This window comes from Etheostoma spectabile, chromosome 11 (assembly GCF_008692095.1).
Source record: "Etheostoma spectabile isolate EspeVRDwgs_2016 chromosome 11, UIUC_Espe_1.0, whole genome shotgun sequence".
Classification (NCBI taxonomy): domain Eukaryota; kingdom Metazoa; phylum Chordata; class Actinopteri; order Perciformes; family Percidae; genus Etheostoma; species Etheostoma spectabile.
This window is the reverse complement of record NC_045743.1, coordinates 8,840,722-8,858,446: the sequence shown is the minus strand read 5'-3', so window position 1 is coordinate 8,858,446 and position 17,725 is coordinate 8,840,722.

The window sequence follows — 17,725 nt, the reverse complement described above, 5'->3', positions numbered from 1 at the left end:
GTTGTCTACCTCCACCAGTCAGAAACACATAGGTGAAATATGTATTAATTTCCAAATAGGCATATTAATCGCCAGGTGCCCTCTTCAGAGACATGCTTTACTGCGAGCCAAAGCCCTGAAGCCCGGCCCCACAGATGCGCACAAGCCGCTTAGTTTCATTCATATTTACTAATTGTCCAAATTGATCCACAATCCAAAAGCCAAGTTCATTGGGTACCAGCAATACACCCGCCAAGCATGAGGTAGATTGGATGAAAAGTTCTCAAGATATTTGAAAGACAACACACACACAGGGTCTATGCTTGTAGTTAGATGTAGGCTACTATTTTAGATGAAATCAACTTCTTGAATTCATAGTAGTAGAAATTGCATTATGCAATAGCACTTCCTCAATCTCACTTTTATAAATTGCCTTTTCATCTCAGGCTTAACTTTGTGAGAATTGAATACTTTTTTTTCATAAAATACAGATGTAGAATATACGACGAATATAATAAACTAAGAGTTTCATTTAATTTCTCCTCTTACCTGTTAAGCCCAACCACAGACCAAACTGCTCCTTAGCTGTAAATATTTCCACATCCCCTTAATCAGTTAAATTGTTCTTTCCCTTGCTTAAGTACTTCAGTAGGCTATCTTTGAATTACTGCTATATAATGCTGCTGTATTGTTTTGAATATATTTTCTTTAGCATTCGTGGGTATTCTTATATCCTCCCTGATCTTAAACTGATAAATAATAATTGCAAAGAAAACGCCATCAATTTTTAAAGATCAATCTTGACAGGGCTGTAACTGAAAAGTTCAACACTTGAATGTCACCTTAATGAGGCCTAGTATATAAAGGAGAGATATTCATAGGATTTAGAATATTGTTAGTGCATAATCCAATGCTTTACATCCCAGCTGTTCTGATATGTATTTAAGCTGTTTTAGGGATGTAATTTTGTCCTCTCATGGCTAATGCAACTTCTGATTGCGGCTAATGTTGAGTGTTACACTAATGAGTATTTTGGTTTTCAATTGAAAACCTTTGAGCCACTGTATTGCCCTCGCTTGTGCAGATCATTTTGATGAATACTCAACATACCTTATGATACTTTAGCACATTGTCACTAAATGAAGGCTGCCGGGTCAATTTTCATTTTTTCTCCCTCTTCACATGAAACAAGACAAAACCTTGGAACCCTTCACATCTCTAATTCAGATTGATTGAATCCACTTGTGGCCACAAGGGGCCTCATCTCACTGTAGTTTTCTCTGCTTTTTCTGCTGTGAGTGCACATTTCACATTGCTCTGCACAAGCTCAGCAGACTGAACTGCTAGTGGGAAGTGGCATCATTGTTTAGTAGGCACATGTGCTGTGTCATTAATTCCACCAGCAGAACCCAACTATTTAATAGAACCATCATCACTTTTTTGTGTAGGATGTCGATGCACCCATACTCCAGTCCTCACATACATGGTGCCGTAGGAGAACAGACTAGTGTGAATGTCGGTTGTTTGGAGGATCTGCAGGCATCTGTGCAGTTGTCAGAAGGTTGTGAAACCCCTTTTGCTCCTTCAGACCACACAGTTGAGTTTACAGAAGCTTAATTATTCCGTCCACAGTTCACACTAAGTCCATCCTCATGTCCCATTGCAATATGTAAAAGTATTAAGGAGATTGTTTTATTTAAAGGAAACACTTGACATTTGGGAAAATATACACACTCGCTTTCTTGCACAGAGTTAGACCAGTGGCCCAGCAACCAGCGAAGTCCCGGAGACCTTCAGAACAAACGGTGATTCCATGATTGTGATTTGACCTAAAACACTGCCACTATGCTTGATATTTCTTACTTCAAAAGCAAAGTCCCTTGTTCAGTATGGTGTTTGCACTTCTGATTAGAGCTTAAATGATTGGTTGAATAATTAATTGACCAAAAATGTTTTGCAGTTTGCAGCTATTTAGATGATTGATTCATTGTTTCAGATAATTTTTCAAGCAAATATGGTAGGCTAAAGCTGTTTCTAGCTTGCCATTTGTGGGGTTTTTTGTTGCTTCTTTCCTTTGTCATTACATTAGGGTAAACTGAATATCTTGGGTTTTGGACCAATAGTCGATTGACAGATGAATTGATAATTACCAGTTTCATGCAGCACTAATCTGATATGATGCACTTCACTAATTGTGTTTTTGAAAATGACTATTTTAGTGAACAAAAGTTTACTCTCTGTTAACTTTTTTGGTCTTTCCTTTATTTTCAGGCCAAAGTGAATATCATACAAAAGCACAGAATTTGAAACTGTTGCATCATGCATGAAGTACATTTCTGTGTTAAGATTGGTCTCTTCTAGTGTTTAAGATGCCATAGAATATGTCAAGGTTTTCTAAAAAAAACAAAGCTACATCCAGACTGAAAAGTGCAATATTCAACACTTCTATTTCAGCTTATTCCCCCGCTGCAGTCGATCAGATATTCAGGTGCAGTGGATTGAAATCTAAAGAAGGCAGTCCCCTTTCTTCTGGAGACAAGGCTATTACAGTGGATCCAGCAGTGGACCCTCAGTCACTGCGCTTTTGTAAGGGGGGCACAGTCTGTCTATTATGTTGTGTCAGAGTGGAGATGTGGGAGGTTGATTTATGTCTCAAACTGTCATGGGTTTCAATCTACCCTCTCTCACTTTTATTATTTCACAAGGAAAAAAGGGAAGGGACATCCATTAATCCTTGCATTTCCTCACTTTTCCCTATCATTTTTAAGTGAGTTTAATGATGTAAATAATTCCATGTAACTTACATTAAAGTAGGTAGAAAGGCTTGATTCCATTATTTTGTTAAACGACAACAGTATCAAGCTTGACTTGAATATTTGGTTTCACCTGTTGGCGTTTCTGCTTCTGTTACCTCATGGCGCCTCCACATCTCTCCACTGAGACAGACAGTGAGGGAGTTTTGGACCGGAGCCCAGCTGTACTGAGGGACCTGCTGAACATGATACCTGTGTGGAGGAGCTCCAGCATCTTGGCCTCCAGGTTCCCAGGAGAGAGCCGGGCAGGAAAGTTCCCCCACCCCCTCCGCCCTCGCGTCCCTTCCACCATCACTGCTTTTCTTATCATGTTCACATTTCTTTTGTGTTCCTTGGTTACTCACATACCCCGAGGCTACCAAGCCCCCTCTTCACCGTCGATGAACCTGGCCGGTCCTTTTTCTCTGCTAAATGAGTCCTCTTTAAGATAATGTTTGATGCGCTGACAGCAAGTACCAAAATAGTGTAAAAGAAACCGAGTTTGACATCTTTTAATTGTACGTCAGAAAGCAGAGATTGTGGTTTCTTGGACTGCTTTCAGATCAGGCTGCTGATATGGTAATTTGCTCAAGTGAAGGATGTGATGAAAGTGGTGGTGTTGATAGTTCAGTAGTAGAAGTCCCTGGAGTCCAGTCTCCTGGTTCCCCTCTTCATAAACATGACATGATTCCTCTGGCAGTGCATATTTAAACAGTATTTGTTTCAACAAATTTTAGTGTCAGCAGATCTAAAAATAGCAACAGCAATTGGGGTTTTATTTTTTAACAAAATGTTTTTGCATTTTTTCTCTCTTGTAATGAACAGATGCAAGTATTCATCATAATTTAAGAAAAAAGAAATTACAGGTGTGCATTAAATGAGTAAGTCCCGAACATGCCAGTGCATTTTGTGTGTTCATGTGTTTTACAATATTCAAAGTAATTGATTTCCATCTGTGTACGACCAGAGCTTGTGGTTGTGTTTGCATCTGTCATCTTAATGATTTGGGATCATGGTGCACTTCAACTCGAGCGTGTACTAAGCCAGATTTCCATTTAGATTACATAAAATAGATCAGTTAGTGCACATAAAGCACTGGATTGTGTTTTCTTGATTGAGAGTAAGCAAACAGCCGCGTGACAAGACTTTGTTTTTTTAATCACAATTGATGCATGTTTGTAGAAACAATCCTGTCACTCATTACAGCCCAAAAAAGACAATAAAGCTTATTGAAACCTATTTACTTTTTCCTCTATCTTTATGTTGTGCTTTTTTTTAATTGACTTAAATAAATGAAAATGGCTAAGTTCTGAGTCATCATGCTACGTATAACCATCAAAGACTGGAACTTGCTGTGGTATTTGGTTTTCAATTAGTCCATGAACAGGATGAAATAGGACACAACATCTACCAGGAAGTTTGTTGAACAAAATAGGAATCATTATGAATGTGTGCTTTAAAGAAAAAATGACTAGGCTTGTTGGAAGAACGGGAAGCATTCATGTGTCTGTGTGCTGCACAGCATGGAGGATTTAATTGTGAAGATATTTCTGTAAGAAAATATTAAGAGTGGGCTTTTTGTTTTGATCTGCGCATGAATGACCTCCTTGAGTAGCTGTTTTTTCTCAACACTGACTTTTCTTGTACTGCATGACCTGCCTGCGTATTAATGTCTTAAATGAGCCATGTTGTGGATTTGGATGAACATGTGCTTTCCTAGATGTAGTTTTCTAATTAAAACTGTCCCATTAGGGTGTAATTGGTGCTATCTGAGGCTGGGACGGAGCCGCATGGGAGGAGCAAGCATTCAGACTGAGATGGTATCGGGGCCGAGGAGACAGGAAGCCACTGTGTAATCTTGTCAAGTTGGAGATTGAGGCTGCGATCAAGCCCACTGGACTGAACTGTACTTGTCTGCTGCTGCTCTGTAGCTTTAGAGCAAATGTACTGAACTGCTGTGAACTCTTATCTTTGTTATTTCCACCGGACCCTGCAATTCACCTGGGTGTTAACATGTTCAACTTTGTATTTAAGGAGAGTTGTTATGGTTTTGATCAATGTGTACAAAATCTAATCTAAAGGGATTTGTGGTTAGTTTAGGTCAAAACTCAGGATAGAATAACACCAGTAGAAGCTGAACATGTGAAGACAAGTTGTTTCTCTGCTGAGTTTGTGGGAACCAAAGTCCCATCAGATTGTGTGCAGTTTTTTTTTTTTCTTCTTCATATGGGATATGCTCAGTTACTACCCCATTAAAATACTATTTTGCTGCCAGGCAAACAGACAGGTATCATTATCCATTTCATACTGAATGATTGAAACAATAGATCCGCTGAAGAGGAGTGTTTTGTTCAAAATCAAATTTAATAATAAAGGCCATTCAGAAGAATTAAACAACTTCACAAAGACAGGATTCTTTCCTAAGCTAACACAGCAGTGGATATGTTGGTGTGGGTGTATGTGACCAATAGAATTAGAAATGCTCTGAAAACCTTAACTGTACACAAGAGTCAGGGAATAGTGAGAAGACTGCTATTAAATTACACAAATGCCACTGACAATACTAAAACAAAACACTCGCAGGACCCCTGTCTAAAACGCTGTGACGCTCTCACAGCGTTTTTTTCAGCAAGCTTACTATGTAAATAGTAATGTTGCACACAGACACACACTGACATTTGCCAGATGCTCGGTGCTAATTAGGGCCAAGTATTCCCCCTCGTATGGAGTGTGTGAGAAACCACAAGTGCACCGCTGGCTGACCTGTAAGACCTGACTGGGGCGGAGATCTGTGTTTGTATTCTGAATGCTTGAACATCACAGACTTAAGATTGTTATTCAGAGCAGGAATTTGTTGTTTCAGTTTTAATACAAGGAGTAGCACATGGGTTCCAGTTTTCTTTGATCTAAGTTACAATTTTTGACTAAGATTCATGTTCATTTGGAATCCAAATAGACAATTTGCAATACGCAGTATGTTGCTTTTAAAAATGGCAAATCCAGCAAAGCCCTGGATCTCCCCGAAGCTCCGGTCAGATGAATGAACAGATATTGCTCTGCCTCTCGACTCTGTCATTTAAGATACTTACATTCTTGCCGTACAGTGGTGCCTGTGGGTGAGCCACAGAAAAACGCAGGTGCTGAGTAGTGAAATGGCTTTTCGCCTTGTTGCTTTTTTCAGGAGTTTGCCATTGCCACATTGTCCTTTACAGCTATGACAGTCAACATTTATCATCTAGCCTCCAGGTTTTCAAATCTAAGCCCCCATACCACCTACATGCTGCCAAATATAATCTACCCATATCCAAAGACCTGTCCCTCCCTCCTGCATACTGACCTACTCTGCAAACCCTCCTCCACCCCCCAAAAAGGTGGTGGTGGGGGCTCTAAGCAGGAAGTGAAAGGAGACCTGAAAGCTCCAGCCACCCACAGACCCACCCCTCACCCTCCTCTCCCAGGCTGCAGCGTGGCTCTGTGTCCTGGCTCTTGTCCAGGTTCTGGTGCTGTGATGGGGAGGGTCACGTTTTGTGTCTGACCCCGGGCCTGCATGTTGGATATTGTTATTAGTAGTGCTCCATGCCCCCCGGGCGGGCAGTCCCCAAAGCAGGAGGAACTGTTGGGCTCTGGAGAGGCTCTGAACCTGGAGAACAGCTGTGCAGGTTAGAGGCTGCTGGGGCCCCCACAGTTCACTGAGAGCACTGCTGCACCGGCTAGCCAGGAGGTATAACTGTTTCTTGTACAGACTCACTGCACAACCTCCTCATCACACACTGCTGAACAGCAGGACCAAGCTAGGTTACTGGATACATTGTCTGATGTACATGCAATAAATGTCACTATAGACAATATATACTATCAGAAAAACTATTCTGTCACGATATTTTACGATATCGTCCGTTAATTATCTCGGGGTGTTTTAGACCATTGGTCTTCCAAACCTTTTCCTGTGACCCTTTAAAATGAAACAATCTGCACTTGGGTGCACTGATCTCAACTTATTCAGAGAGATGTTTACTTTTCACATTGTTTTATTTAACGGGCTTTTAGATGCCTGAGGAGCTGAAAGTATCCTATATGTAAATGAAAAAAAGAATTATGTAGCTGATTGTTTTTTCATCTTGTGATGCTCTGATGTATTTTAGGACTGATTGGGGCATCCTGACCCCAGGTTGGGAACTACTGTGAAAATCATCAGGATGGTTTTATGACAACATCGGATTTAATTGTATGAGTGTGATAAAATACTTTAATTTGCTCAATTGGCCAAAAATAAACATCCTATCTGTCTTCTTTTAATCCATTAAAAATGTCTCGGTTGTAACAGGTGCTCCTGTCAGTGTGGGAATTTATAAATGTGTTTTTGAATCTACCCCTGTATTCCTTATACACACATCACAGACATATTCTTTTTGTCACGTAAGCCATCAGTTTCTTTGTGAATGAATTGCAGCTATATAAGGGAAAAGTGTATATAAAAGCCTACCTTACCTCTCTGCCATCTTAATTCTGCCTATTCTTGGCAGTTCTAGAGGGGGGGCTTCTAACTGTGTAAATAGCTCTGGAAATTGCATGTGGCCTTTGACTGTCTGTAATTGCGAAACTCTTGCAGTATTTTGCTTGGCAGTCTGAGAGGTTAACCCCTGAGGGCTGGAGGCCTGGAGCTCTCTGTCTGACTGGCAGAGGGCTCCTGAAAGCCCCACTTGTTCACCTTCCAGCCCGGGCAGCTCTAAGCCGCCGCTGATCCTCTTCTGGACGAGAGGTAGAGTGGGAGGCTGTTGCATTCAGCTGTGGCTGAGGCTCTGCAGGGTGAAACCTGGAGTGTCACAGTGCCTCACCCAGCTCCCCCTGGTTGCACTTGGGCAGACGGTAGCGTTTGTAGCCTTGTCATCAGCACTACACTTGGGTTTTAGCTGTAATCAGATTGTATGGACGCCGCTGCTGCAGTAAATGGTTGATCAGTTTCATCCACAAACCTTTTTCCCATATTCCCATGAAACTGTTCCTGTAGTTAATGATGTGCATATGGATGCACTTAGTTTGGTCATATAGATTGAGTGTTTGATGCAATTGTGCACTTATAAGTCAATTCAGCTATTTATACAATGTATCACTGTTCATTTACAAAAATGGTCATTACAATGCCACAAAATGCACTTGGCAGCACAGAAAATAATAAAGAGAGAGTCAGTTTAGGAAAATAAATGTTGAGTGTAGCATGTCCAAAAACAATGTCGTGTTAAACTGCACATTAATCCGGAATTTTGAAGGGTTTCAATTCCATGGCACTGTTGATTTTGAATGTCTTCATCCCAGAAGAATTCAGGGGTCAAGATGGGGACTTGTGCAGAAGGTGCAGTCAAATCTGTCTGCAGTGATGGATGATGTTGCTGTATGAAATGGTCTGTAAAGATGCAGCCTCTTTTGGAGTCATAGCAGAAACTGTAAAGAAAAGACAACATGTGCAGTATTCTCCTTGGGTTCCCACATTGTTCTCTCCAGCTCTGCTCCCCCTGGGCCTTGAGAACAACTCTGTACACCCCAGACAAAAGTACACAGGCAGAAAAGAAATATCAAGGCACAAAAGCTCTTTATGTAATGCTGACAAGTTGCATTGATTTCTTTTCCCGTATATTTGACAGACAACATAAAATCGTTGCTTCATGTCATGTCAAGCTGGGCCTCGGAGATCGCATCTGCTCTGCCAGTATCACTCAATTCTTTTGGTAGTGTTTTTTGGACGCGACATTGTAGAGAGATGTTGACTGTGAGTAATTCATTTGTGTGAACTCTCAACATGTTGCTTTTCCACAGCGACACAAAAAACAAACCGTTCTAAAAAGAGTCAACCTGAGTTATTTTTGCAACTAAACTTTGTATCCCAGACCACGAGGCAGTGTGGAGTAAAGTATCTGAGGTCGGGTCTGTTTCATCAGTGGGATAGGGGATGGATAGATGGATTAAAGGACTGGAGCAGGACTGGGGTGCTGGTTTGTCTCTGGGTTTTTGTGGAGTACCAGCAGCTGTGTAATCAGACCTGGCTCTGACCCTACCTGTCCGGATGTTCCTCCAAACCCTCCATCATGTCCATGTGTCACACACACGCTGATGAACCGCTGGTCGCGTGTAGCCTCTGAGCTGGCTCAACCTCTAGTCTGATTTAGTGTGGATATGCCACAACTGCCAGTACTGTAGGAACTACTGTAACAGTACATGTTTCTTTTTTCCTTAACATTAATCAGGGCTTTATTTAAACTCCCAGTGATTTACTCTTGACCTTTGGCCACCCGAGCTGTGCAATAAATGTAAGAGAAACATTGTGAAAAAACACAGGACAAATTTTAGGTACTTGTAGTTACCAGCTACGCTGGTACTGTTTTCACCTTGTGAGTCTGTGGCAGAATCTTGCATTCCTGAAATTGCATCCACGGTTCCTCCACTTGCTTCCCTTCCTCACAACTTAGTCCGTCCCACCGCGGAAGCATGGAAGAGACGGAGGAATACATGCTAGAGAGGAAATAAGGAAATGTGTTTTTAGAGGGATGAGATGTCCTTTTTCTCTGAAACGTCACATGAATACAGTGGTCAACTGTATGGGCAGAGTTAGCAAAGGTTTTCAGCTGCATGGTTTCCGGGAAGGCTGCTCTTGTGAATCCTCGCTCATAGCTCCTCAGTTCCGTCCTCAATCCTCGCTCTTTGTTATTCGGGCCAGGAATAACAACTTTGAGACGGCTTTCACAATGGAGGGCCAGAACAAGTTCTGGTTCAGCCAAGGAGCAAGGAGCCGTCAAATAAGGGAAGTGAGATTCAGACTGTGTGTGTAGTGTCCTGGTGAAACCTACTGTAGCGGGAACTACCACAGAAGAGGATATGAGTACTTTGCCAGGTGTTTACATTTCTGTCTACAGACAGATTTTGTCACTATAATAGCATCACAACAGTCCATCCATCCATCCATCCATCTTCATCCGCTTATCCGGTATCGGGTCGCGGGGGCAGCAGCTCCAGTAGGGGACCCCAAACTTCCCTTTCCCGAGCCACATCAACTAGCTCCGACTGGGGGATCCCGAGGCGTTCCCAGGCCAGGTTGGAGATATAATCTCTCCACCTAGTCCTGGGTCTTCCCCGAGGTCTCCTCCCAGTTGGACGTGCCTGGAATACCTCCCTAGGGAGGCGCCCAGGAGGCATCCTTACCAGATGCCCGAACCACCTCAACTGGCTCCTTTCAACGCGAAGGAGCAGCGGCTCTACTCCGAGCTCCTCTCGGATGACTGAGCTTCTCACCCTACCTCCTACTTCGACGGACCAGACCCGGGCAGCAGAGCATCACAACAGTGCAAGATGCAATCACAAAACTTTACAGGTGTGTAGCATGGATGTGGTGTTTAGTTGAGATCAAAATGAAGGCAGAGTTTGAAGATGGGTGTGGTCTGAGCAGGTGCAGAAGTAAATATTAAAGATACTCGAATAAAGACGGGAAGATACGTAAAACATACTTTATTTATCATGATAAACTTGGGCTTGTGGCATTTTATTTATATCTGTATTTTTATTTGAAAATGTTCACATATGTAACGTTAAATAATAAACAGGCCAAAATGAAATGAAAAAATTAAATAAAACTCAGAATGTTAACACATCTCCAGCACAAGCAGCTAAATTCAGCAGTTTTTCATTCTGCGTCCCCCCCTGAAAAGCGCTAAAAAATCCGCAGATTACGTTTGGGTCTGCTGATAAAGAGCTCATGTTATAATTGAGGTTTTTTTTTTATATACAGTATGTGTCACCTAAAGGTGTATTTTTGATGTTTGATTTACAGCGGTGTCTTGCAATCACAAGCAGGATGGGTCGACAGTTAGATTATTTATTAAATAATAATAATAATAATACATTTATTATTTATTATTTATTTCCACATCATGCTTTTATTACTGTATGGTATTACACAAAAAAACTAACTTTAGTGATATGACATTAATAAAATTAAGACTTTCAGTTGTATTTTTACATTGCAATATGTGTAGCAACTTTCACTTAAGTAAAGGATCCGAGTAGGTCTTCCACCCTTGCTGTCTGATAAAGAACCACATTATCTGCTGACATTGTTGGAGTTGAATGTGACACAATAGAGGAAGCAGCCAGTGTCAGACATGTGGATGTTCTGTGGTCCCTGTGGAGAACACTAAGCTTTGTATTTGCACTTCTCTTGCTGAGGATAACAGCCTCTCCAGCCCAGGTTAGGAGTGGGGCTCCCTGCAGCTGCTGTCTCTGAGGCTGATTAGTGCGGTGATGAGCGAATGAGGGCCAGGGGAGCCGCGCACACACACACTCTGAAAGGGTTAAGCAGCCAGCTTGGGAGGAGACCTGCTCTGTGTCCAGGATGTAGAGTGCTGCAGCGCGATGGTGTGCTGTTACACTACATGAGGCCTCAACTACACTTGGGTTCTGATTGGGCCTGTAAGATCACAGCCACCCCCCCACCCACTCCTCTCTGTCAACCCCCCCCTCCCTGAGGGTTTCTCTCTCTACATCCTCCCTGCTGATTATCACCACTGCCAGAGCTGACTCTTGCACTCCAGCTGCTGTCCACACTCTGGCTCTGGGGCTAATTTAACCAGGCTGCATGGAGGGAGAAAACTTTCTCACACAGCCTGGAGAAGCAGAGCTGCTGCACAGCAAAGCTCCTCCCAGGCTGTAGCATGCTCACTACAAAAAGAGCCGCTCTGCTAATACGACATGCCTCTCCGCCAGGCTATCCCTGGTGGTGCTTTTCAACAATATCCAGAGCTACAAATGATCAAAACAAGGTCACGGTTCTCTTAGGAATATTTCATCAGTGCAAAATAGACAGCGGAGGGTTCACTGCAGACCAACATGTGTTGCTCTTTACAGGTGTTTCCTCTGAGCAAAGTCAGGGCAGAGTGCTGCCTTCACTGTCCTAAAGGTAACTCTCAGCAGTCATCTTCAATGTGAAACTCAGCCCTTGAGCTCTTGATATAAAACATACATATATTATCTCACTAACTACTGTATATCAAAGCATTGTGTGCTCCCATCACAATACAACCGTGACTAACACAGGTGAATGATGTTTAGTTCGGAAGATTGATGCCTTCTTTTTCCAAGAAAGATGATTAAGGCTGGAAAGTGAGTTTGAGTTTTGTCCCTGAATTGCTATTTTGGCATCAGGGTATTTTAGTTTTTACGTTGTTTGTTTAAAGAAAAGGATGAATAATTCACACAACAAGACGGGGCTGCGAAAACATCTATTTGACTTTGTGGGGCTGTGAGGAAGAAAAACATAGTAATTGACCAGTTGAACTAGTGACTTTGGAGTAGGACAAAAGAGTTGATCTCAAAGAAAACCGAAATCATAATAAAGTGTCGCCTTAAGATTTCTGACTTAAAAGTTAGTTTGAAACGTAGCTTGCAAAGAATGCTCACTTATGTCAAAACTGGCTTGTCAAATCCACAATTAATATAGTAATTACAATAATTAATTAAAATACAGTATTTAATTATGTGCGGCAGTTATCAATTCAAACAATATGCACACTATAAATATTAGGTGGATCCTCTGACCTGGCAAAAAATCCATAAGCCACTTGAACTCGTGCCAGCAGCTCTCAAACATAGTCTTACTTGGGAGTGTGTGCCAAAGAAGAATCATGTGAGTGTTGATGGGAAAAGACCTCTGTCAGCCTGCGGGGCTCCGGTGTCTTCAGCAGAGCCGTCCTGGGTCGCACAATTGGGATCAGAGGGGAAGACGCTGCTCCACAATCCCTGTAACCCCCCCCCCCCCCCGCCCCCCCTCCCCCCCACATCAGCCCGTCATTTTAAATGGAAGCATTGTGACTGCAGACCTGCTCTCATCTTCATGTACACTTTCTTTTCTTTTTTTACTTCTCCCAGTACATAATGACCCCAGACTATGTGACGACAAGCATTGCTTCTGACTGGGCCGACCACATAGAAATTAAAGATGAGGATCTGATTCAGAGGCAGCTGCAGGTCTTTTTCTGCTTTATTTTGTCAATGGGTCCAGCACTGTTTAAGGTGTATGGGTATACGTGTGTGTCTGTTTATTAAATCCCTTTTTACATTCTGATGCTGTGGGTGGTCTCACTCATGTTGCAAACATGGAGACAGGTGGTAACAATTGATTAAAACAAATTTCTGCCCAGAGGAAGAATTCAATATGGATTAGACCTGTAATCTGATGCATTCGTGCCTTCACATGTAGACTGTGTAAATTGTCGTTATGGTGTCTTTATTGTTTTAATCCCTGTAATTTAACTTGTTCATGTCATTTTAGAGCTGTTAAAAGTAAACGGAGAGGTTTTACATGTGAGAGGTTGTCAATATCAGATGTGTTCAAGGTGCATGGTTTTTTAATGTAAATGTATAAATGAACAGGGGATCACACACATCTCACGCACACACACACACACACACACACACACACACACACACACATAATGTAGACAAGAAGAAAATATTACACTATAATATATAATATAAAAATATTTTATTAAGATTGAAATCATTCAGATAATGTTTAGAAAAAGTAAAATCACACATTTTTACATTTCCTCTCGACAGAAATGTCCGTCAGACTTTACAGTGAACAAGCAGACACACTACACCTGACAGGTATTTAATCTCTTTTTATCTGGGAATTCCCCTCTCTCCCAGTTGTGAAGTGCAATTTATAAATCAAACCCAGGAGCAGTGTTCGCTGGCAGAGGAGTTATGAGGCGACCCCCCCCACCCCATTACGCTTTGAGAACTCACACAGCGAACACACTCTTTTGTGCACAAGATAAGTCCTGAAACATTTTCATGAGGATATACAGTCGATGATATTTTCAAAAAGGTGATTGTGTCATGATGAAAAACAATACAAATGACAGAGCGGCAGGTTATACATGGATTTGTATTACAGAAATAGCACTGTATGATTTTGTCACTATGTATTGTTAAAAGGTAGTCTTGACATCTTTAATGTGACTGTAGACGTAGAGACACAGAGATAGATATTTTTATACTGTTATTTTCTTTTTTGGAAAATGGTTTACACATTTGCAGCATTCGACATGAATGAATTCAACACTTTGTTTTTGTAAAGTTAAAACTGACCACAGAGATAGCATCTTAGGTCTCGGAAGGCAATTAAAAAGAAGTTAACTCTCATTTTGTGTTGTCTGTGATTTTTCCATGTTTATTTTGACGTTTCTTGGAAACTCCCACCTTTTAATTACACCAAATTCTCATTTTGGTTGTTTTTTCACCAGCTTCCACTGGTCTGCAAAATGCTGTAGATGCAATCAACAGTGATGTCAGTGTGGTTATTTCTGACACACACACACACACACACACACACACACACACACACACACACACACACACACACACAGATCTGGTGTATAAATAATTCACATAAGGTCAAGCTTTGATCCTCTGATAAAGCCTCTTGGATTGTCAGTAGTGGCAGGAAAACCAGTAGATTGAAAACGAGGAATGCATCAAGGGGTGTGCCATTTACTTGTAGTGCGGGCAGCTGGTTAGCCACCCCTCTGTCGTTTACACCCCCCTCCCTCGCTTTCCAATTCCAGCCAGACCCCAGGCTTGGTCACTAACTGGGGGCTGGAATATTGTGCACTGGGGATCAATGCGGCCCTGAGTGAAATGTCAACTGTGGCCCTGTGATGTGTCAGGCTGTGAGGGAGTTGTAATGGCTATTGATCCACTGTGCGCTTAATGCAGAGCTGCCCCGCCACGACGCAAGCCAGCTGCAGCAGAAAGATATATGTATGAGATGAGCTAAAACTGAGAAAATAGAAAAGAAAGAGCCCACAGTTTTGACCCCCTCCTCACATCCCTCCTTCTCTGGCTGCAGATTGATCTTCCTCTTCCTGCTGATTCTAACTGGGGTCTGTCATTATCTTACTCTGTCATTAGGGGCTCCATTGACAGCCTTGGCCTGTCTGTGTCACTCTATTGAGACAGCAACACTTTTCCCATGCAGTGTTCCCTACATTTATTAAAATCTCTGACAGCCTTGTCTTAGCTTTCTCCATAGATGGCTGAGCTTCAGGCAGCGGTGCAATTGGAAGACGAGGCTCTCTGTTCCTGGCTAGTAATATCAGTGAGGTACAGCTGTAGGTCAGACTGGTTTATATCAGACTGCTGGCGATGAACAAAATCAGACCCCCTTTGTCTGATGGTCAGTGTCTGTGCAACAGTATAGACCCTATATTTAGGTCTATTTCTGTGAATCAAGTGTATGGGAGTTTTCATGCTGCCACTGGAGAAAAAATAATCCTCCCAAACTGTGAGGTAAATGAAAGTATACAAAATATGAGGTCACTCTCAGATTAGGGAAGAATGGGAGGACCCTTTGTATTTTTTCTCATCCCAGAGTTTTTTTCATCTTTTCATTGAAATCAACTAGAAGCTAACAGGATGTCAGAAACAGAATAGGTTTGAATCTTTGTTGTTAGGGATTGTACGCTACCTTCACTTTTTTTCTGCGTGTTAACAGAAAGCAGACCTACAGTTAAGGTGTTAAAGTGTCATGGAAGATGAGAGTGACAACTGTTGGGTAAAAAATAAGGAATGGCTGAACTATATGGTCAAAGGGCAGGGTCAGATGAAAATGTTAACCATGATGGGGAAGTGAGCGACGTGGTTCAGTTCCAATTCCCCTCACAAATTATCATTGCAGCGTTTTTAAGGAAAGCAGTCCCTTTTGGCTTGACCAACATATTGGGTTTGAATGAAAGTTTTTGAAAAGGTTTCATCAGGCTTGAGCTCCCAGAATTTTCCAAACCCATAGTGGCAAGTCAATACTATTCATATAAAATTGCATATTTTCCTCAAAGGCCTATAAAGTTTGTATAACAACATGACATTCTCAACCTTTATACCCTCAACAGCAACATATTTTAGTGCTGTGTTTTTGAATCATGCTCAGCAACACATGCTTTCGTGATCAGAGACTTTAGACTTTAGAATTTATTAAAGGAGACAAACCCTTCCTGGCATTTTTCATATTTTCTTTGGACCACCTTCTTGCCTTGATAAAATATTCAGCACATCTCTCACTGCACCTAAAAATAGCAGAACAGTATTGAGTTGGAAATATTTATTTTACTATATACCATTAGTAACTAAACATCCATGAATGATTTAGGATGCAGCTGCTATTTAAACCTCAACATACAGAACAGAGCAGTAACTTTCACTACCAAGTAGAATTAGCTATTGGCATACACTGTGGCAAACGTTTTTCTTAAACTGAAAACTTTTCAATGCACCATTGTTATCACAGTTACTGAAAGGTTTATCCGATGATGTTGGACCAGTGTGTGAGAATAAAGAAATTAAAATATTAATGAGATGAGAAAACACTGGAAGACTCTCCCCTACTCTTCCAAAAACATCCGATTTCCCTGCCTACAAATCACATAGACCTCCTCTCTCCCTAATTATTTTCTCACAGTCCCTTACCGCTGTTCAAGCTAAATAAACAAGTTTGTAAAGATGAATCTGTGCTCAAATATCTGCTGCTGCAACTCAAAGAATTAAGAAGCCACTTTGGTTCAATGTCAAAGTGACCAAGTAGTAAAAACATCATGCCATATTCCAATGTGAAACAAAGTGAAAACAGCAAATGAAAGAGCCTGTAAGAAACAACCCAAACTGTTTAATTCTGCCAGTCTTTACATAAGCTAAATTTCTGATCATATTATTATTGTTTAGTTGAATTTCAGCGACTCAAACTATTACTGTGGAGACTTGACAACTTGAAAACATTTCTGGAGGCTGTCGGGAAGTGCACAGTGGGGTGCACTGAATTGAGATTGGTGGTGTGTGTGTGTGTGTGTGTGTGTGTGTGGTGTGTGTGTGTGTGTAGTGTGTGTGTGTGTGTGTGTGTGTGTGTCGTATGTGTGTGTGTGTGTGTGTGTGTGTGTGTGTGTGTGTGTGTGTGTGTGTGTGTGTGTGTGTGTGTGTGTGTGTGTATGTGTGTGTGTGTGCGTGTGTGCATGCGTGCGTACGTGCGTGCGTAAAAGTGATGCTTAGTATAGGCTGGTGTTGGGACCAAGCTGCTTGTCCATGTTGCAGGAGGCACAATCAGGTAGGACCAGGGGGTCTCTGGCTGTTCGGCCCCATAACACACGAGGCTGCTCAATGGGACGGAAGTTATTGGAGGGTTGGGGTGAAACAGATGACATGGTGTGTGACAGAGACTCATCATTTGAGTGTGATACAAGTATTTGAGCTGCAAGGCTGTAATGTTGCTCGGATTGTTTGGAAAGATTTATTCCAGATTGCAGGGCCTGAGGGGTCAGTGAGTGACCATACTCCCAGGGAGGTTTCCCTGGGAAAAAAATGCACTTTGGGGGAAGAACTTGTGAACATAATGAAACAACACTCAAAAGACAAAACAATCATTCAAGAATGTATCTAACTATCATATCTATTGACCAGTGCTGAACATTTTAATGACATATAGTATAATAACAGTTTCCCACAACACAAAGACAAAGTATAGAGCTGTCTTGCAAAACATGGTGGAGAGTTACTTCATTGTTTGCTTTAATGCAAATGCACATATGTGGCATTAAATACAGTGAATTTCTTTCTGCACAAAAGTTGAAATTATGGCCTCGCTCCTGTCTGAGAAGCTTTTATCTTTTTTTCCAGCATAAAGGGGAAATGTTTAATCCAATACCCATGGAAAAAGTAATGCATATCTCACTATCTTGCCTGTCTTCCGGCAAGATGAAATAGAAATTTTAATGCATTTCAGAGTTTTTCCCCCAAATGATAGACACGGGGGTGTCATATTTACAGTATGAACACCTGTGGTTTAATGCACTCTACAATACTGCCATCTCGAAGTTCTCCTGAACAAAACATGCTCTTGAACATAAAGGAAAGGCACAGAAGAA